Raw genomic sequence first — 23,090 nt, forward strand, 5'->3', positions numbered from 1 at the left:
CATCTCAAGCTCTTCTTCCCTCTCCAGAGATGGTGGGGTGGGGGAGGGGGTGGAGATGCAGAGGGCTGAATGTTTCAACCTTCTAATCGCCTGGTTGGCTCTGGTCCAAAACTTGCCTCATTAACATAACAAAAGACATTCTTATAGCTCTTGACACTTAGGAAATTCCTAGGGATTTAGGAGTTTTGTGCCAGAAATGGGGACAAAGACCAAATATATATTTCTTATTATAAATCACAATAGGATATGCTACTAAACGCTTACACTCCATGTTGTTTGAATAAGACTTATACTTCTCACTGCCACATAGTATTCCTAAATTTCTACTCATTAAGTCTCAGCGATATGAGTTTATATTCACCACTCACAATTAAATTTTCAAGTTTGTTTGTTATTGTCCACCTGAGATCATAATTTTCAGCCCTGATCACTTCTTGTCAAGCACATCCTCCACCACTGTTCTACGTACAGACATCTGTTGTATTTCATAATAGCTAGAATGTACAGTCCTTCATTATTTCCAGGAATTTATTTCTCAACCCTACAAGGTTCAGTTTAATTTCACCTAAAGAGATTGTCACCTCTTCTGGTATCCACAGTCTTTTGAATTTTCATAATATGCACTTCATCTTCGTGAAATTAAGGCCCAAGAAAACCATTTTTTGAGAAAGAAATGTTTGGGATATCATGAAAAGCAACTGAAGTCATAAAAATCATGAAATTAACAGAAAGAAATGTTTAAAATAACTCTCCAGTTTTCTTTGACTTCAGTTTTCTATTTATAGAATTTTCAGATATAGGGTATAGAAACAGCATTTATCTCCGGTTAAATACTTGACCCCCACATAAATCAAAAGTTATTAGTAATTAATGGGCATTTTTTATTTGCCAAGTTTTTCCATCATATCTTAGATACTTCTCCAGAAATTACGTGCCAACTAAGTATGTTAAAGCTTCATATCAGGAAAATATCAATCCCTACAATGTGTTAATCCTCTTGGTCTAAGGAACAGAGCTTTATGTCTTTGCTAGTACCTAGGAGTGTTCCTCATTGTTTCAGGGATATTTAGATCTCACTCCAGAAGGAGTGACGTTATGCTCAGAATGCTACAAAAGTTTTATCCTTAGAGGTTTATACACTATTTTCTTTGAAATATTCTCCCAGTTACCAACATCTTCATAATTTTAAATCTCTAATCCCCACAGACACATTTTTCTCGCCTCATTTTCTTCTTAGACCAACTCTACTATTTTGTTTAAAATGACTTCACCTTTTTTAATAAGCTGTAACATACACATATAGTCTCCAAACTTTTACCTTCAATTTTGAACACGGAGACCAGTACACACTTAGAGCTTCTGTACTTGTTTTTGGCTTCAAGAAGAAAAATTTAGGCCAATTGCTCTAGGTGATTATTCTCCACACAGTTATCTATGGCTATGTGATCATCTCAAAACCTGATAGTATAAAATAACTGCTTAATATTTCTGACAGTTTTTTGGGTTGTTTGAGCTGTTCTTCTGCTGGCCTTACCTGACTCATTCATGGGGTTGCATTCAGAAGGGACATGAAATGTCTGGAAGTTGTCCACCCAGGTATAGGCAATAAGGTACATTGTTTGAAGAATTTCAAAAATGATAATAAAAATGACTAAAAGTCAGCCTGCTTTTGATTATCACTATGTGTCAGTATTTCTAAGTAGCATTAGTGATAAATTACTCCTCCCTAGGAAAAAAATGTGTCAACTGTCTTAGTCTTTTCAGGCTCCTAAAACAAACTACCATAGACTGGGTAGCTTATAAACAACAGAAATTGATTTCTCACACTTCTGGAGACTAGAAATCTGAGATTAGGGCACCAGCATGGCTAGGTTCTAATGAGAACCCACTTCCTCATTCATACATGGCTATCTTTTGGCTGTGTCCTCACATAGCAAAAGGGGTGAGGGAGCTCTCTGAAGTCTCTTCTATAAGAGAACCAATCCCATGAAAATCCACCTTCATTACTGACCTAATTACTGCCCCGTCTCTACAGACCATCCCATTGGGGATTAGGTTTTAACACATAAATTTTGGAGAGACAGTCTATAGCATTGGTCTAATGTCCAAACGATAAAGTCCTTGAGTTTTAATAGTATATGCATAAGCTTCAAATTAGCATATTTAATTACTTATCCTTTAATAAACATTGAATTCTACCTGGAAGTTAATTTGGAGAACTTACTAGTGTTGGCACCCCCAACTCACACAGTATCAGCTGCACATTAGCTGTTAAGAATAATTTCTTAATGACAGGCAATGGTTCAAGCTTTCTTTGCATGCATTTTGTGTCTCCAGCTCTGTGGTACTACATATTCTTGTGTTCAAGATTTGAAATTAACAATGATAGGGCAGAATAGAAAAATTCAAGTTCTGTTTCCTTGTCTTTACATTCATTGTCCTGTGACCAGTTGGAGATTTTATTAATGTAAAAGTTTTTTACAGGTAAGATAAACTGAGAATTGTCAGATATAACATTTTTCTTTGGTAAACACAATTTTTAGCTCATACATGAAATGTTGTACTCAATTCAAATAATATCCTTGAAATTGACATTTTTCACTATTTTACTTGTCATTGGTTTTAAAACTAAAGAACATATCAAGAAAATTATAATTATTATTCATTATTATTAAAAATAATTTTGCCATAGAGGGGAGGAAAGTGTTAAAAGAATCTGCTTTGAAGGTTCAATACGAGAGATACACCATTAACTAGAAAATCCAAGATAACGTTCACTCACGAGTCTGGAGCTCACGCCATCCATTGGGGTCTTCTCCACAACACTGCTCGTCCTCCAGTAGGTTAGACCAGCTTCCTCACAAGATAATCGCAGCACTGCATTCCTAGAAGGTAAAGGTAGATCTAGCAACAGAAGTAGCCTAATTCATTTTCCCTGCATTCTGCTGGTCAAAGCAAGTCATAGACCAGCCCACGCTCAAGGGACGGGCAAATAAACTCTACCTCTGGATAGGAGGAGTTGCCAGTTTTAATAATATATACATAAACTTTTCTCAGGGGGTCCTTTATAGCGAAATTTAAAAACTCTTAAGTAAATTGCTGTGAAAAACTTATTTCCTCTCACCTAGAAACTATTAGGTTCCTGTTATGGTAGAAGCTCCTGGAAATGTTGCCTTTAAGTCTGTTTGGCATCTCTCTCCTTTCTGTGAGTAATTACTGCTAATTACCTCTAGGCATTAGCAATTAATACTAATTGACCTGAGCTGTGTAGCCCCAGGCTTTGGCACCATATGCACTCATACCCTTAAAGACCAAATATTTCAAAACCTCTTGCTTACCTCTTTGACCTCTTTTGTCATTCTTTTCAGAGCTAAATTCTTGTCATCTTGGCAGGGACAATTGAGGTCTGTACGTAAAATCTCCCATGGGAGAAAATTATTTTTGCAGCAATTTAGTTTGCCAGTGACAGTAAAAGACAGAACAAGAACCTAATTAATAAGAACTTTATTTGATGTGGACCAAATCTGACCAAAGCTGGAAGGAACACTTGTCTTCCTCTGACCTCTCAGAGCCCTTTATTTTGACCCATTTTAGGCAAATTCACTTTTTACTTTTATTATGCTTACTTGTGCAATGGCAGCTCTCTCCCGATGGACTTAAATGCCCTGACTCATATTGCCCTCTACCTTGTATCTTTCACAGCATCTTAGACAATTCGATAACATGGTGAGCCCTAGGAAATATGCATTGATGAATAAATAAACAAATGAAAACTCTCTCTGTATGTTACTATTTCTGATATACCAAAAGAATTTAAAAGTGGGTGTAACCCTTAACCCCCTACACCAGAGAGGTAGATATCAGCTAACCAGGGAAACCAATATTTAAATATGTGGACTTTGATCTATATTTCTATGGTCAAAGCTAATTTTTAATCTACGTAAATTCAAAAGAAATCCACAAAAGAAATCATTAGTCTATGTTTCTTGAGGTATAAAGAAAAAACACAAAACACACACTTTCATTTCCTGAAGGCTCCAATAAAGGCAGGCGCATATGTGATGCTTTTTCCACAGCCACTATCCACAGCATGGCAATGCTCATCTTTGTTCTCTTAGCCTTGTCGTCTTCTCATTTCCTTCAGCTCTATATATTGTCAAGTCTTTTGTCTGCCGCCCAGAGAATAAGTATTATCTTAATGAATAAATGACCGCTTGAGGAAATGAAAGTGTATAATCCATCTTTTTACAAATCTGTCTAATGGTTTTTACAAAAGAAGTAAAAATACTGAAACATTTCTAGTTTTTAAGAACACAGTAAGAAAAAAATACACCGAAGATACAAACTAGTGTTGGTTTGACCAAAGGGAATTAATTATAGAATCCTGTACTGCTTCATTTACTTTGTTGTTTAATTGTTATCAGATTCATTTGTTGATATTACTTAAACCAATGATTCTCATACTTTAACAGAATCACCTAGAAGGATTGTTAAAACACAGACTGGTAGGCCCACTTCCAGAGTTAGGTCTGGGCTGAGGCTCAAAAATGTGCATTTTTAATAAATTCTCAAGTTATGTGGATATTACTGGTTCAGGGACCATGCTTTGAGAACATCTGACTTAAACTGTCTTTATGCACGTATGGCTTCCTTCCCATACATTCCTAACTCCAACCACTCCTTAGAATATCTCATGTATTTCTGGATAATTCACCACGTGATAAAACACTTAAAACTGTAGTCATTTATAGTTGAAATGCATATATCATTAATAACTGCACAATTAAATATAAATGTATATCAGAAACAATACAATAGATAATGTCATGTGACCACAATTTAAAATTTTTGTCTAAAAATAGGCCTTTTTACTAAAGCAATATATCAAAATGATTTGCTACTTACAAATGAGGTACATGTCAATAAATACAATTAAATTATGCTGTTGGAGTTAACCATAATACCATACAAGGATATTGGGGATAGAGACAGAGAAAGTGTCTGTCAGGATCTCTGAAAGGAGAATATCTAAGCAATTAATGTCCAAATAAAGTCTTTCAGGGAAGGTCCTAGGTAAGGGCCAGAGATACAACATGAAGGAAGAAAAAAAGAAAGTGTAAAGTGCCAGGTTAAAGCTTTTGCCCATAATAAAGAGAAATAGTCCAAAGAGACGGAGTCTCTATGATGGTACAAAAAGTATGGGCCTCTTACCATAGTCCTCAAATCCATGTCTTCACCTCTGTACCTCTGTAGCTTCCAAATTAGACGCACACATGGTGCCCTCTCAAACTCATGTTATGTAGGCTACTCTATTGTCATCCCATTTTCTATCACAATACAAACAGGTCTTTAATAAATGTTTACTGAATTAACAAATGAATGAACATATGGTAGAAATAAAGAAAGGTTATAAATTTAGAAGAGAGAGGGTAAACTTTTTTTGCTCTGGAGTGGAGCAGGTGATGTTTTGGCTAAGAATGCCTTTTACCTTTGTAGAGGTAGAGAGAGGTGATCAGATGTGTACAGCTGTTCAGGATGTCACTATAATACTCTAGAGGCACCATTTATATAGGTTACAATGTAGATGGCAATCCTAAACATTGTAGGGAGTACCACCAGCCTAACTGGACACAGGGGTCCTGTGGAGCAGCAAAGGAAAGGAAGGAAGAGATTCTGAGGACTGGGTCCAGGCTACAGTGTAACTCTATAGCATAAGAATTTGAAATTCGAACTTTGGGATAAGGCAAATTCTAACTGGCTCTCACCTGCGTGCTATGTGGGACAGATTTAACCTCTCTCAACCGTAGCTTACTCATCTGTTAAGAGGACTAAGTAAGATCCTGCTCATATTATCTGCAAAATGCCTGAAAACATACCTTATCAACTGGTTTCACCTCTTCTCTTCATGACCGTAAGCAGCTTCCGATTTCAGCAACTGTGGAACTGTTAACTCCAGTTTATTTCTGGTCCTGGGACTGGCCCCTGCCCAACTAATTCAGCCTCTCCCAAACTCTCTCCTGCTGTGACATATTTGGTAACTTAGGCACTTGTGTCACAAAGAAACATATAAGGTCAATAGTGCGCTAGTAGATACTTAACAAGCAGCTCCAGCAGGGTGTGGGGAGCGGGGGAAGAGGCCTGATTTATAGTGTTTGCCAATTTTTATGGTTGAAATACTCATACTGTGACAATTTCAAGTGATCAACATGAAATCACTGAACACAGAACTCAGAAGAAAACTGACCAGCTTTAGCGAGCCTGTTGGGGCTGGCTCCAAAACAGGACTACGAGGGGATGAGGAGAACCTACCATGCCTACCACCTATTCCTTTCTCCCGTCTCTCCTCCCTCTGTCTTTTCTTCCTTTTGGGTTAGTCTCCCACAACTTTTTTTTTTTTTTTCTCATTTGTCTGCCAATTCTTGGTACTTACCAACATCACTGAGAAATTCCATCTACTTTGCGTAGCACTGCTGGTGGCCCCAGAGCTTAAATTTCAGATCTCTACTCTACAGTTAATACATACCACCAAGAGTGTACCCAGTATTATCATCAAATGAGCTAAGGATTGATTCCAGGGCTTCACATGAAACTTGCTAGAAGTTAAAACCAAAGAAGCTCTGGCCATTAAATTTGTACTTAGGATGATCCAATAATTGCCATTGCAATGTCTTCCATTTTCACAAAGGGATTACAAAATTCTCTATGAGATGATAAATATGAGAAAGTAGTAATGGTAAAGAAAAGAGATCTATGATGAATTTAGCTCTTCAAGCCCCAGGCAGTGCCTGCAATTTCAATTCAAAATTTTATATGAATATTCAATCCCTTTGAATTGTGGGTGAAGTACAAGTACCTCTTGTGGATAGGATTATTTCCAGAACAAATATTGGGCCATGGCATATTCTGAAAGATTTTCCCTTCTACCAAATCTAACCTCTCCTCAACACTCTTCCAAAAGCTTTTGTAATTGTGTTTATTACCCAGAATCCTTTCCCACCTCTACTCTGTTCACAGCCCCAGCCACTTCTGTTAAAAAGAAGAAAAGTATAACACATAAGCATATCAAGTTAAGTAAGTCTTTGCCAAAGTGTGGGAGTCAGGGCCCTCTGAGAGTCACACTACATAAAGGGCATTGTGGGATAGGTTCCAATTCAAAGCTTTCTTTCAACTGCTTGAGAATTAATAATCAGGTACATTCAGGAGAGAACAGAGTGCTCTGTAGCCGCAGAAGTAACAATGTTCTTTCAGGAAGATAGTTGAGGAACATTTATAAGTTTCTGCCTAGTTTCAGAGACAGAGAAACTTGCTTAATATGGAGCTCATCTTATTCTCAGATATGAATTGTATAATTCAACTCTCTGGAGCCTAATGCAGAGCAATTGCTTTGTATTAGTGCAACTTCATTATATGCTCTATGCTTTAAATGCTCACCTCTCTGTTTGGGTGCTCTCAGCTCTTAAAAGAACACTTTGAAATAGAGGCATCATTGTAAAAACAACCTTGGATTTAAAAACTTTTAAATGGATAGTAAATCAAGGTGTGAAGCCATCTCTTTAAAAAGCCACCAAAACCTGAGGGAGGCCACATAAAATGCACTGTTTCAATCAGTTTTCCTTTGTGTAATATATTTTTCCCATTTTTCTCATCCCATTTCCATTATTGACTTTTTAATTGGAATTATCCTATAGACTTGCTACCCTATTTAAAAAATGGTAAATTAAGTGATCATTTTGCAGGTGCTGCCTGCTTTAAAAATACATGCAATAAAATAAAATCTTACAGAACCATCAGGAAATGATTATTTGCATTAGAAAAAGAACTATTCTGTCACAAAATGCTTCATGCATTTTTTTAACTACTGTATTTCGACGTTTGCAGATCAAATGTTATTGATTTAAAACAATTAAAGAGAAGAATCAAGGGGAGGAAAACCATAAAACATATGAAAGATAAAAAAAAGTATTTTTGGTTGGGGATAATAAATGCCACCTAAAAGTTGACTACAAAACCAATAATGGCATCTATTGCTTACCCACATCTTTTAGCCAGAATCATGGAGGCTCTCACCTGTACCTGAGCCAACACTGAAGTATATCAACAAGGTCATTTGATCTGCCAGTGAGGGCTGGAAAAGATCTAGCCTTAGACCAATGTGCAAATGCCTACAGTAAGACCTTGGCCTGCTGGCTGGAATCTGAATATTCTGTCCAGACAATACCGCTGACTCCAGACACTGGCCAACACTCAAGCTCTAAAGGCTAATAGCCCAGCTGTGGCCTCCATGTTTCTGGTCCCTGACTCCTGTTGCTTTGTCCCCCCTTGCACACTGTACCTTTTCAAAAACAAGAGAAGAAACTAAGGTTGAAACAGATAGAGATAACAATGCTATCTATATACCTCCTAGGTGGGGTCTCCTTGCTGAATGAACCACTTACCTGTTCTCTTGCATTGCTGACTATACATCCCCATTTCCAGGGATTTCCTTGATTTGGGGCCATTTACCACCTAATTTGAACTCTTTTCTCATCAACCAAAGCTTTTAATTTGTATCAGCTTTATAGCTCATATACCTTCCAAATATTTTCAAACTTGGTATGAACCCAGTTCTTCCTATCTCCCATATTAGCCTCCTGTCTTACCAGCTTTATGACTGTAGGTGGGCTTATTATGCTCATTGCCCAATGCCCACCAACCAATCAGGAGGAATCATGATCCATTCAAGGCAATCTCACACCCTCCAAATTTATTTTCCACTTGTTCCTATTTGGTTCCAGTTAACTATTTCTAATCTTTGGTGTCATCTATTTATAGCTTTGCCTACATTAGACATATTTTATTGGTATGTTTTCAGCTCAGCATGATTCCTTTTTTCTCCAGGAACTTCCCACCGCTTCACAAAGTCAGAAGGTTAAACCTCAGCAATCATATTTGGACCAAACAAAAGTGAACACACAATTAAAACCAAGCCAATTGTATTTTTCCTGGGAAGCTGATATTCGAAAAAATAATGTCTTACTTTATTGGACCTATAACATGTAAGGAGGTAAGGATAGCATGACAGCACATTTCTATTACATAGATGAATAACAGGAAAAGAATATCTGTAGAAAGAAAGAAATAGCAAATGTATAGAGGATAACCAAGATGTGTGTGTGTGTGTGTGTGTGTGTGTGTGTGCGCGCGCGCGCGCGCACGTGCGTGCATGAGAGAGAGAGAGAGACTGAGAGAGAGAGCGAGCGCGAGAGAGAACCATGGGTACTCACAAATCTTCTATTACTACAACTGGGGCCCAGATGATTTTCAGATCTAGGGCGAGACTTTCCTGTATCTTTAGATATTCTCCAATTTTTTGTTAAACTTTCCAGAGCTGGTTTCTATTACCTGGACATGAAGAATCCTGACTAATTTACTGTCCCAATCTCTTGGGTCTCTGGTTTCTCCTGTCATGACTTTTAGCTTCTTCTCCAGGATTCTAAATTTGAACCACTAGTAATCCTCTTTCAGGCCTACCTTGATATATGCCTACTCTGCACAGACCTTGGGCCTAACTTCTGCCTCTTGCCTTGCCAAGCAGATCCCTCACCAATGTATCCAATCTTGGGAATAAAAGGGGCAGCATTTTCCCAAGACCTGGCTGTTACAGGGCTCCTTCCATCTATTTTTATGAATGACCCAGAGTGACAGAGCAGCTACAAGACCCTGAGTCCTCTGAAAGATGTTCTGGGTCTGGGTTACAGAAGAGGATCATTTTAACCATTTCTAATATTATATCATTATTGGAGATAAGTGATTCTGCCATGGCCTCCTCATTTATCTCTAGTTCTGCCCTAACTTCTTACTCCTCTTCACTCTCATGCTAGGAGTGCCCCTCCTTCTCTATTTCATAAGGAGGGGCATGAGCTTCCACAGCTTCCACAGGCAATGAATATCAAAAACTGCTTAACAAAACTTTTCATTCTCCAACTTTCTTGCTTTCTTCATTCAATGGAGCTCATAACCAAAGGTGATGGCAATTGAGCGGACAAATTTTAACGTAGCAGGTTTCATAATCCTGAACATCAAGATGCTAGTATAACACAATAACTAGTATTAAGCCATAACAATTTTAATTAACAATTAAGTATTGAGCCATCTATCTGTCTGAAGGACTCACAGGATAGCACAGACTTCAATATACCAAGAAACAGGAATTCTCTCCACTTTATAAAAAAAAGACCCAGTGATAGAATGAAGACTGCAGCTTTAGTCCCAGCTTTCCTTTGACATCTTTCTCAGATTTTTCTCTAGTGTTTATGTAAATCATGCTGTCCTGATAATGCAGAAGATGCACTAAATCTTGTGTTATTAATACTACTGAGAGTTGGTTTCCTGTGCCTCCAGTGTTAATTCTGGGAGGGAAAGTGATGTAGAAAAAAAAAATGTTCCAACTTGAAAAGTTCTCTTATGCACAGGGAGGCACTAGAGTGTGGTAAGAAGGAGCATTGACCAATGAGGCAATAGAACTAGCTACTATTCCCAGCTCTACCATTGACCATGTGACTTCTATAAGCCATTGAAACTGTCCAAGTGCCTGTTTCCTAATCTACACATTGGACATATAATAAACTCTCCTATTCCAGGGTGTTTCATGAGGATCAAATGAGAAATGAGTAGGAAAGGGTCTGCCTATATGAAGTCATAGTGAGGGAAACCACCACTGTATGTAAGTCCTCCTTTAGTTCATCCCTTAGAACTTATTATTTGGCCCTATTAGAAACTTTCTATTTCAATTTAACTTTGTTATTTGGTTAAACCACTAACCAAAATGTCATTTTTATTCCCTCAACGGGTTGCATAAAGCATGAGTAGAAAAAGCAGACTTATCAGCTAAGCCATATGTCTGCAAAGAAATGATGAAATGCTAGGGCATGAGGTAAGGCTAACACCATCCTAAAAATGGATGAGATGAGATAATAAATGCAAAAGAGCTCTGAAAGTATAAGCACTAAACTACTGTGTGTCGTTACTATTAATGAGGAGGGGTTGGGTTCGGCGACAGTATTTTCTGGCTGGGTCCAAGGTCGCACAGTCAGACCTCAGACATTGCATAGACGGTTGCTGTTCAGACTAAGGAATAAACGCCCTCTATCACCCTCATTCCTTTACTGACCCCAAACATTACTCATGCTGCTTCGTCATTCTTGTTTGAAGTCTTCTGTTGATTTCTGATAGGGTTTAAATGAAATTTTCTTTCACATCTGTTTTAAAACACTGGGAAACAACCATACCCACACCCTTAATGTGTTATTTTGTCTGTGAGGATTCTTTGAAACCCTCATTTTCATTGGATGACTTGTAAGAGGATTAACTTTCAAGTCAGGGGTCAATTCTGTCTTTAGGAGAAGTAAAGTACACAAGATATATAACTTGGTCATAGTGGTTATCAGAATGATACTAGCGACACCTAATAAGTGGGTATTGATGTGTTTCTGTACTTCCTAATGTGATTTTTTTTTAAGTGCATCACAACAATAACCCTCTCAAGAAAAGGCATTGTCTCTATAGCTTCTTTTCATTTTCTTGGCCATCTTACCGCAGAAACAGAACCTTGGTGTTCTTCTCTTCAGTTCCCCCTTACACTTGCCAAGCCAATACTCCCGAATCAGCATTCTTAACTGTGGATTAAAGACCTAAAACTATGCAAATTCAAAACGAATTGCTTTAGGTGAATGGAGCCCTGAGATATCCTAATTACTCATCTCATTACTCGTCTTCATTTATACTAAAAGCACAAAAAGAGCTAGAATATTTGTATGTTTGTTGATTTAATTTATAAAAATGACAACCACCAGTTCTAATGGGTCTCTGTAATAAATGTTTACCTAGCACTAAATGTCAGATCTGTATATTAAAATCATAGAATTTGAAGGGACCTAAAAGATTACATTATCCAATCTCAATATTTTACAGATAAAGAAGCTGAAATCCAGGAGAGGGAATCCCTTGTCTGTGGCCACACAGCCAGATGATGTTCTAATCTTTCTGGTGCACTACTATTTTTATTAAAACATACTGAAGGTTCTCCTTGACCTCCCCACAAAAAGACCTTAGTACCAGCACTGGCATAAATCTTTGTTCTCCAAGTAATCTAAAGGTAAGAAAACTAGTGAAAATCATCAGTAGAATTTTTAAATATTATCCTATTTATTCTATATTTATATTTATATATGGGTCTATAGAACAAGTTGCTGTCAAAATTTTAAGATGTTTTGGATAGAAGATAGCGCAAAGTAATATGAATTAAAATATGTATTTATTTAATTATGAAAAACATCAATAATTAATATTAGGCAAATAGCCAAATGCGGTAAAGTACCAAGGATTTGGAGAGAGGATCATTACTCCCCCACTGTTAAGTCACAGCATGGTAAATAGACTATTCGGAAAAGAACGCTCTCATAAATACATATATGCCATCCTGAGTACCCTTCCATTTCAATAACACTAATTGCCCTTTTTTTCCTTGCTGCTCCTAGCCATATTTCTTGGAAAACAACAGCTGTGTTTATTCAAATAGCAGCATACTGATGACTTGATGATAGGGTAATCTGCTGGAATTCCAACTGTGACGGTCCCAGAGACAACTTCTCAGCACACCAGAAAAGTATCCTTTGCATAGTACAAAGCTTTGGAAAGGAATCCCCAGTTTATTAGCACGTGGGATTGGGTGTTCTTTATTTCAACTGGTTGCGACATTGAATTTCTTCCAACAAGTATCATGTTTTCTGGTTCTTGCAGAACAATCTTCCCATGTATCATTGTCAAAAAGTAATCTGCAACATGAACATTTTCACTCCAATAATTTCTAAGCAAAGGGATTAAATAGTACCTTGAATTACAATGAAAACAGCCACAAGATCCAGTTCAAAATCAGAGCAATAAATTCCATTTGTTGGTATGTTCTCTGAATCAATGGGCACTGGAGGGGATAATAATAGCTTAAGAAGCCATTTACTGGAAATACAAAACAAACAAACAAAAACCCGAATATTCCTGAGAATGTAATTAATTGAAAGGCAAGATTAATTTCCAAGAGTACCAGGGTTTAACTTTTACAAGAAGTGAGTCATCTTCCTTAATGAAGACCACTAAAAATATATTTGTATAAAATATAAGATTTCTAAAGGGTATTTATAAATGAAATAAGTTTTTAAAAAATCTAACCAACATTTTTAAAGTAATGAAGTAATTGATCTCTTTTAATAGTAACCTTCATAATTCAGGAAATTTTCATTTTGTTTCTTACCAAAAATTTAATTATTTTCTGTAGGAGTCAATGTCATATCAACCTAAAAAGACAAACCTGTTATACTGATGATTATACAAAAAGTAACAGTAAAAATTAATACATATATAACACAATAGGGATTGTTTGGTCATATTAAATACATTAGCTCTTTAAATGAAGTGAGCCCTTCACTTATTTTTTTCAGATGAGAAACCTGAAGCAGAGAAATACTGTCACTCGCCCAAGGTCATGCAGTTCACAACGGATGAAGTAGACATCCCAACACAGGCCTTAGACTGTATAGTCCACTACCTTCATCGGGAAACTATACTTCTCTCAAACTAAACATCACATGTAGAAAAAATAACCCACCAAGTGTTTAAAGCAAAATTTTATAGTTATAAATAATCCCTTTAGATAAAAGACATTTATATAACATCTACTCACAAAGAAACATGTTAAAGGAGACTACAGATGAGAGACCTGCTAAATCAGAAAGTTTTAGGTACAGATACACCTGAGGCATAAGTGACTCAAAATCAATTGAGAAAGCTTATTTCCAGCAAGAAATTGGACATTTTTCAAAAACACTATTCTCTATATTTCCTAAAGTGAGAAAAGAGAAATAGACTTCTAAAAGTTGCCATTCGGGTAAGGTTAAACTTTCAGAAGAGCTTTCTTTTGGCCAAAATGAGTTTCTAAAAAGATTTACAGAAATTGTTCTTCTAGATGTTTATATTTCATTTTCCTGGTTTTGATTTTTAATAAAATAGAATGCTACAGGACTAGAATGGTTTGGTGAATTCCTAAAAGGAGGCCAATTAACAGTCTCCATAATCTCATGAGGACAATTCTGTCTTTGGAATAAACTTGGATGAGAACTCAATTCAGCAAACAATGAAGTCACACTGTTTCTTCTCACACTCAACACCACTAAACAAATTCTGAACCTCTTCTGCATGGAATATATCTTTATTGTTGATTTCAGATTAAAATTTCCAAACACAATGGAAATTTTAGATTAAAATGGCATTTAGCTGGTACTTACGACAGAACATCTAAATTTGTGAGAAAATCCCCAAGAAAACAGAAAAAGAAGAGAACTTTCTCAATCTCTCCTTTCTCTCTCTCCTTCTCTCTATCTTCAAACACACACACACACACACACACACACACACACACACATACACGCACACACAGGCTGTGTATTTATATACATATAGACATATAGACATGTATGTGTGTATATATGTGCTTATATATAAATATGTATGCATAAATATGTATATGCATATGCCTGAGTATCTGTGTTTGTGTTTTGTGTGTGTGTGTGTATATGTATATATTTAAAATGAGAATGATGGTAGGTATAGGAAACAAAAAATAGAAATTAAGTCTCAGAATTATGGCACAATTATAGAGGTTCCCAAGGAAGAAAACAAAACAAATGGAATTAAAGTACTAAATAAAGATATAACTAAAGAAAATATTCTAGTCTTAAATAAGGCCTTAATACATACATATATATTACATGTATTATATATAACTATATAAACAAATATGTATGTTTATATTTCAAGATAAAGCAATTTCTCATAAACATGTTGAAAAAAATATGTGTATTGTACCCAAAGGAACAAAATTAAAGCTAGCCTCACATTTCTATTTTATTAAATTAAATTGCAAAAGATAAAGGAATAAACTATATAGAATTCTGACAGCGAATGCAATATCCAAAGTAACCTACTTAAAATACATAATTAATTATATCCTCATATTAAAACTCCTCACAGATTTCCATTGCCATTAAAACAAAGTCCCAAATCCCAACACTGATTCACATGGTAATCCACAATTGACTTTTTACCCACCCTTTCATGTAACTCATACGTTCCACTCCTCTTCATTCTCAGTGTTTTACGCATACAGGTCTTTCAGACTCTCGAATTTGTCATATGTTCATACTTCAATACCATCATTCATGAGTTCCTTTTACTTAGCATATCCTTCCTCCCACACTGTAGTTCTACTCAAATTTCAGGTCTCGGTCTAATAATATTTTTAAGTAGAAGTTTTCTCTGACCCCTAAACTAAATTGTTAGGTTGCTCGCTTTGACTTACACACCCATATATTACTCTTACTATTTATCTTTTTTAATTTTCATTTCCCTTGTATTTTCTTTTTCAATATCTGTCTTTTTTAGCAAATTATAAGCTCCAAAAGATCAGGGACTATATTTATTATGTTTACTCTTATAATTCTAATATTTAGCATGATGCCAGGCACATAGTAGATGTTCAATAAATAATTGTTACAGGAATGAATAAATTAATGAATAAAACACAAAGACACTCTTACATGTGCAAGATCTTTAAAGATATATTACTCATATGCCATTCTTTAAGAGAGTATGCATGTGAGTGTGTGTTTGTGTGCTCCACCCAATCAAAATGTTAATCAAATTGAGAGCTCAAGAATTAAAATAACGTGTAAAATGACCAGTTATGAGCACTAAAATCAGTTAAATACAGATATATCTACAAAAACTATATAAAGCATATCATTTTAAATGCAAATAAAATGAATTTGAAATTAACAAAAGATTACCAATAATATCTATCAGTCATGAAAGTACATCTGATTTTTATATTTATATTTCTTCTATATTTACCAAATAATCTATAAAAAGCATATAATATTTTTCTAATTGAATAGAAACATATACTGAAAAAATTTTAAAATAACAGTTAAAAAATATTGCATCAACAAATTCATTAGTAAATTCTTTCAAAGGGCTATAGAACAAAGAATCCTGCATGCTACAAATATCCAGGAGATACAATTAGAGAACATATATGGTTTCTGGAAAGATGAATAGGAACACTTTCCCCTATTCCTTTCACTAAGTACAACTAAAAATCTTGAACATTATATGCAAAATAAACATCAGAAGAAAGGTAGAAAGAAGAAGTCTAACTGAATAGAAGGCTCAGGAACCAAGAAACAACATAACGGCAAGTTCCCTGGGTCTGCATTATGCCTCATATATCACAGAGTTAGATCTTAAGAAACTGACAACCACAAAGAAATAATGGTTGAAAAATTTCCAAATTTTGCAAGAAACACAAACCTACGGATTCGAGAAGCTGATAAAACTCCAAAGAAAATAAATACCTAGAAATCTACACTAACACACAGCATAATCCAGCTTCTAAAAACAAAGAAAAAAAAATCTTAAAAATAGTGAAATAGAAACAACAGTTTATCTATAAAGGAAGAATCAATTCTAATAACAGTGGATTTCTTATCAGAAACCATAAAGGCTAGAAGGAAGTGGCACAATTTTTAAATGCTGAAAGAAAAAAACTATCAATCAAAAATACCATATCCAGAGAAAATACCTTCAGAAATAAAAGGGGAAATTAAGACATTTTCAGATGAAGGAAAACTAAGAGACTCTATCTCTAGCAGACCTATCCTACAAGAATGACTAGAGCAATTTTTCTAAATAAAAAGGAAATTATAAAAGTAGAATCCTGGGAATATCAAGGAGACAGAAAGAACATGATAAATGAAAATATGGTTAAAGCAATACACTTTTCTTCTTTTCTTGAATTTTCTAAATTATGTTTGATGGTTAAAGCAAAATTATAACACTGATATAGTTCTAAATGTATGTAGTAGAAATATTTAAAACAATCATTATAAACTGAAGACAGTAAGGTGACATAAATGAAGGTAAGTTTTTTATGCTTAACTTGAACCAGTAAAATGATGACACCAATAGATAGTGATGTTATACAATGTAATGTAATTCCTATAGCAATCACTAAAATATCTATTTAAAAAAAGATACACTAAAATCACTATAAATAAATCAAAATAAAATGCAAAAACATGTTCAGGTAACCCACTGGAAGGCAGTAAAAAGACAACAGAGAAAGGAAAACAAAGAAAACACACACAAAAATGGTAGATTTAAACCCTAATTGTTATAATTACATTAAGGGTAAATAGCCTAAATACAACAGTTATATGATTGGAAATAAATTAAAAAACATAAGCCAATGATATGCTGTCTGAAGAACACTCATTTTAAATATAATTATACAGGCAGGTTGAAAGTTAAAGGATAGAAAATGATATACCATATAAACATTAATCAAAAAAAATCAGGAATGACTATACTGGTATCATACAAAATAGACTTTGAGCAAATAAAATTACCAGAGACAGAGAGAGATATTATAGAATGATAGAAGAAACAATCAATCCGCCAAGAAGACATAGGAATCCTAAATGTATTTGCACCAAATAAGAGATTTGCAAAATATGTGAAGCAAAGAATACAAGTAAAAAGAGAAATAGACAAATCCACAATTATAGCTGGAGATTTCCATTTCCATTTCTCAACAATTGATCAAATGATCAGACAGAAAATTAACAAAGATCTAGTAGAATTCAACAACACCATAAACCAACAAGACCTAATCAACATTTATAAAATAATAATTCTAACAACAGCAGAATACAGTCTTTTCAAGTTTTCATGGAACATATATTAAGAAAGACCATATCTTGGGCTGTAAAACAAACCTCAAGAAATTTAAAAAAAAAAAATTGAAAGCATGGAAATTGTGTATTTTGACCACAAAGAAAGCAAACTAGAAATCAATAACAGAACAATAAGGAAAATGACCAAATATTTGGAAAATGACCAAATTTAACAACACACATTTAAATAATTCATGGATGAAAGATTAAGTCTCAAAGGAAATAAGTAGGTATATTTAACTGAATGAAAATGAAAAATAATAGGTCAAAATTTGTAGAACACAGCTAACACAGTGCTGAATACAAACATTATAAAAGAGGAAAGATCTCAAATCAACATTCTAAGCTACCACTTCGGACACCTAGAAAAGGAAAGGAAAATAAATCAGAAATAAGTAGAGGGAGGAAATAGCAAAGAGCAAAAGTCAATGAAATTGAAAACCAAAAACAATAGAGAAAATTAATGAAACACAGAGCTAAATCTTGGAAAATAACAATAGAATTGACAAACCTTCACTAAGACTTATAAAATAAAAACAGAAAAGTCTCACATTATCAAAATATCAAGCATTAAATAGAAAATATCACTAGAGATCTTACAGACTTCAAAAAGATAAGGAAGTACTACAAAGAATACTACACCGAAAAAAATTGACAGTTTGGATGTAATGAGACAAACTGCCACAACTATCATATACACACAAACTATCACAACTCACCCAATATTAATTAGATAATTTGAATAGCCCTATACAATAAAGGAAATTTATTTCAAATTTAAAACTACCAAACCTTTACCAAAGGTTTAAAAATGAATTAACACAAATTCTCCACAATCTCTTTCAGAATAAAAGAGAAGAAAACAATTCCCAATTGTTTTATTAACTAGTAGTATCCTAATATTAAAACAAGACAAAGACGCATAAATAAAGAAAAATTCAGACCAATATCTCTCTTGAATGTAGATACAAAAATTCTTAACAAAGTACCAGCAAATAGAATTGAATAATATATGAAAAGAATTATACTTCAGGGATGAAAGAAGTTTATTCCAGGGAAGCAAGATTAATTTAATATTTAAAAATTGTCAGTGTAATCTACCATATTAAGAGGCTAAAGAAGAACAATCTCTGGATTATATCAATTGATGCAGAAAAAAGCATTTTACAAAATTCAATACCTATTCATGATCCAAATTTAGAAAAATGAATAGAGGGAAGCATCTTCAACTTTATAGGCATCTATTTAAAAACCTACAGCTAACATCATACCTACTGTGAAAGACTGAACGTTTTTCCCCTGCCAAGAACTGAAATAATGCAAGGATGTCTGCTTTCATCACTCTTATTCAATAAAAGGGCTGAAAATTCTAGCTAGTGTAATACAGCAAGAAAAGAAATAAAAATCATACAGATTTGAAAGAAAAAAGTAAAACTGCCCCTATTTGCAATGACATGATTGTCTACACAGAAAATCTCAAAGAATCCTCACACAAAAACAATACAAACAAAAAAAATCCTCCTAGAATTAATAAGTTCAACACATACAATGTACACGATAAACATACAAAAATTAATTTCCAATCAGCAGATTGAATACAACACTATATACAAAATGGATTTAATGGATATATACAGAACATTTCATCCAACATTAGAAGAATAGAGATTCTTTTCAAGCATGCGTAGAACATTCTTCAGGTAAAATCATGTGTTAGGCCATAAAACAAGTCTCAACAAATTTAAGAAGATAGAAATTATATCAAGTAAATTTTCCAATCACAATGATATGAAACTAGTAATTAATTAATGGGAGGAAAGTTGGAAAATTCACAAATATGTAGAAATTAAACAACATATCTGAACTACCAATGGATCAAAATAAAAACCCAAAGGGAATTCAAAAAATATCATGAGACTAATTATAATGAACAACATACCAAAACTTCAAGGATGCAGCAAAATCATTAATAACAGGAAAGTTTATAGTTATAAATGCACACATTAAGAAACAAGAAAGATCTCAGTAAATGACTTAACATTATATCTTAAGGAAATAGAAAAAGAACAACAAACTAAGCCCAAAGTCAGCAGAATGCAGAAAATTATAAGATTAGAGCAGAAATAAATGAAATAGGGACTAGAAGAATAATAAAAATGATCAACAAAACTAAGAGTTGGCTTTTTGAAAAAAAATAAATAAACAAATTGACAAGCCTTTATCTAGACTAACCAAGAAGAAAAAAGAGAAGATTCAAATAAATAAAATTATAAATTAAAGAGGGGGACATTACAATTGATACCACAGAAATATAAAATATTATAAGGAACTACTATGACTTATACACCAACAAATTAGACAACCTAGAAGAAATGAATAAATTCCTAAGAACATAAAATCTACCAAGACTGAATTGTGAAGAAATGGAAAATCTGATCAGATCAATAACAATTAAGGAGATTGAATTAGTAATCAAAACTTTCCAAATATACCCTATTTGCTCTGTTTCTCTGGAGAACCCTGACTAATATAACATTTAACAAAATCCAACATCCATTACTTATTTAAAAGAAACAACAGTATTGCAGAGACTGTTATTATTAATCAAATATTTATATGCTCCTTAATCTTTCCCAGTCTCCATGAATCTAAGAGGTCTAGTTATATGACTAATTCTTATCAGTTAAAATGAGAGAAGGACGTTTACCCTATTTGGAAAAGAAACACATAGGAGCTCGAACTATCATCTACTGTAATATGAGCAAGGGATAAAACTTTGTTGTGTTAAGCCTTAAAGATTTTAGGATGTATTTGTTATTGCATCATTGCCTTGTGTTACCCTGACTAATAAAACTAGAACAATCTTCTGTTACCATTTATAAATTAAATCAACAAAAATGCTTAACAAATCAAAATCCCACAAACCAATTGCTCTGTAATCTTTGGGAAAATGGATTACTGAATATCTGACCTCCCTCTTAGTAATTTGAAGTTCACATTTGCATATTAAAGACTGAGAAATCCTAGAGAATTGAAATCTCTATTCTTTTATTGAACTCAACATTTCACAAACTTATTTGACAGCAGTAATCTCTTAATTATCAGTATATCTATTCACCAATGTATTTGTATTCTACAGAATATGTTGAAGAAAATAAGGCAATAGAAATGTTTCTATGAGACTCAGGAAACAGGCATAATATCCACTGTTTTTCTGGACTAAGAATTGTGCACAAGGACTTTTATTATAGATTTATTTATAGTATAAAACAAACAAGAGATAAATTTACATATCTAGGATAAATATATTTAAGTGATAAATACATATGCAATAAATATAAAACAAATTAATAATGTTTTCAAATAACATTGAATGCCTAGAAAATACCATGCATTGCTAGGTTGAGAAAGCAGGATGCAAAACTATACATATAGTACAGACCCAATCAATAAGCACATATACAAAAACGTATCTATTAATAGTATTTATCTCTGGAAACTGGAATCAGAGGCAATTTTTCACTTTATTCTTTATACTTTTCAATATTTTAATCAGAAATAATGCACATTATTTTAAAAAAGAGATGCAGAAATAGAACAGTTCCCACCTTACAAAATTTCTGCTTTGTCCTTCAGCAGGCACATTATTATTAAAATAATGCTTATCGAGCAGGAATAATCTCTGCTCAGCATGAAACATCTCGTATTCATGCAAAAATAATCTTAATACTTATTATTTTTAATGAGAAAAATGTGCTCATGTTGAACAGTTCTTATCAAATACTTAATATGTGTATGTAAAGGAGAACTTGACTTTGTAAAAACTGTGCTATGCACCAAAATGTTACAATCTCCCATAAACTATGGAGAAAAAGAGAGAGGCTGGCAGCTGGGAGCAAGAAGAGTGGCCTGAAGGTCTATTCCAATAACTGTGGCCTAGAAGCAGGTCCCATTGTGGTCCAATAGATTCCCACCATCACCACCACCACCGCCCCACACACACACAGATATACACACACATGTTCACACTTACTGCAAATTTCTTTTCAGGTCTTTCTCTTTTTTGTTTCATGACTTCTCTAAAGTCTACAGCTGTCCATTTTCTCTTTCCAGGATCTTTTACATCTTAAATTCCTCTGCAAAAATAAATATTTGAGAACATTTTCACTGCATCATTTCCAAGACATATTTATGGTTGACTGTAACTTTGCTAGAAGTTAACTCACTGACTATTTCATCATCTTCCTTGGAGTCAACTTTAGGGCATATTTCAATATTAACAGCCACTTTGTGGATATATGCTGCCTCTTTAGGAAACATTTCCACCATAGCCTCTAGGTTATTGTGGCTTTTTTTTTCTTTTCTTTTCTCTGTTGTTTTCTTCAATACTGCCTTAATTTTTATTTGATCTTTGAAACTCTGATATGTAACATCATTGTATTGGGGTATATATTCTCTCAAAGGCCTTATGAACAATAAAATTGTATCTCCTTACAGAGTTTGACAGCTCAGTGAAATGACTTTATACCAGTCTCATATTTTGCTCCTTTTCACATATATTTAGTTTTCAAAGAGTTATAAAATGGTGCTTCCAAGATATAGCATTTTGGCCTGTTTCAGTGATCTTTTTAGTTCAGCTTCTTAAAAAAAAGGATTCATTAGAGCGTGGACTTACATTTCGATCTTTTTTTTTTTTACATTTTCTATAATAAATATATAGAAAACAGTCTTTGTCTATTCATTGGATCATAGTATACTACATAGGAAAAAATACAACCTTGGACTCAGATCTGTGTTCTAGTCTCAGCTCTACTGAATATTTTTAATGACTCTGTTGTACCACTTACACTCTCTAAGCCTATATTTGTTTTTCTGCAATTAAAGTATAAAACTTCCTGCCTTACAAATTTTAATGATGGATAAACGACATTAATTAAATGTGCTATGTAATTGTTCATTGTTATTACTAATTAAATTTTCCCAATTATTTTGATTCTAGTTTGGACTATTATCACTAAAAAATACCATTCCCATTATGCCTAACAGATTCCAATGGAAGTTAACATAGCAAAGAGTAAGAACAACTTGCTACCACAGATAAATTGTGAAAAATATACTTGGTTTTAATTTTAAATTGCCCACTGCTCTTCTAAATTCTAGACTAAAGGCAACCCTTTTTTAAAGGTCATTTATGACATTGCCAGATGAGATTTATAAAATCTTTTCTTGACCCTTAACCCATCTTAACCCAATGATTTCCATAAAAGA

The sequence above is a fragment of the Pteropus alecto genome, unplaced genomic scaffold, assembly GCF_000325575.1.
Source record: "Pteropus alecto unplaced genomic scaffold, ASM32557v1 scaffold3, whole genome shotgun sequence".
Lineage (NCBI taxonomy): Eukaryota > Metazoa > Chordata > Mammalia > Chiroptera > Pteropodidae > Pteropus > Pteropus alecto.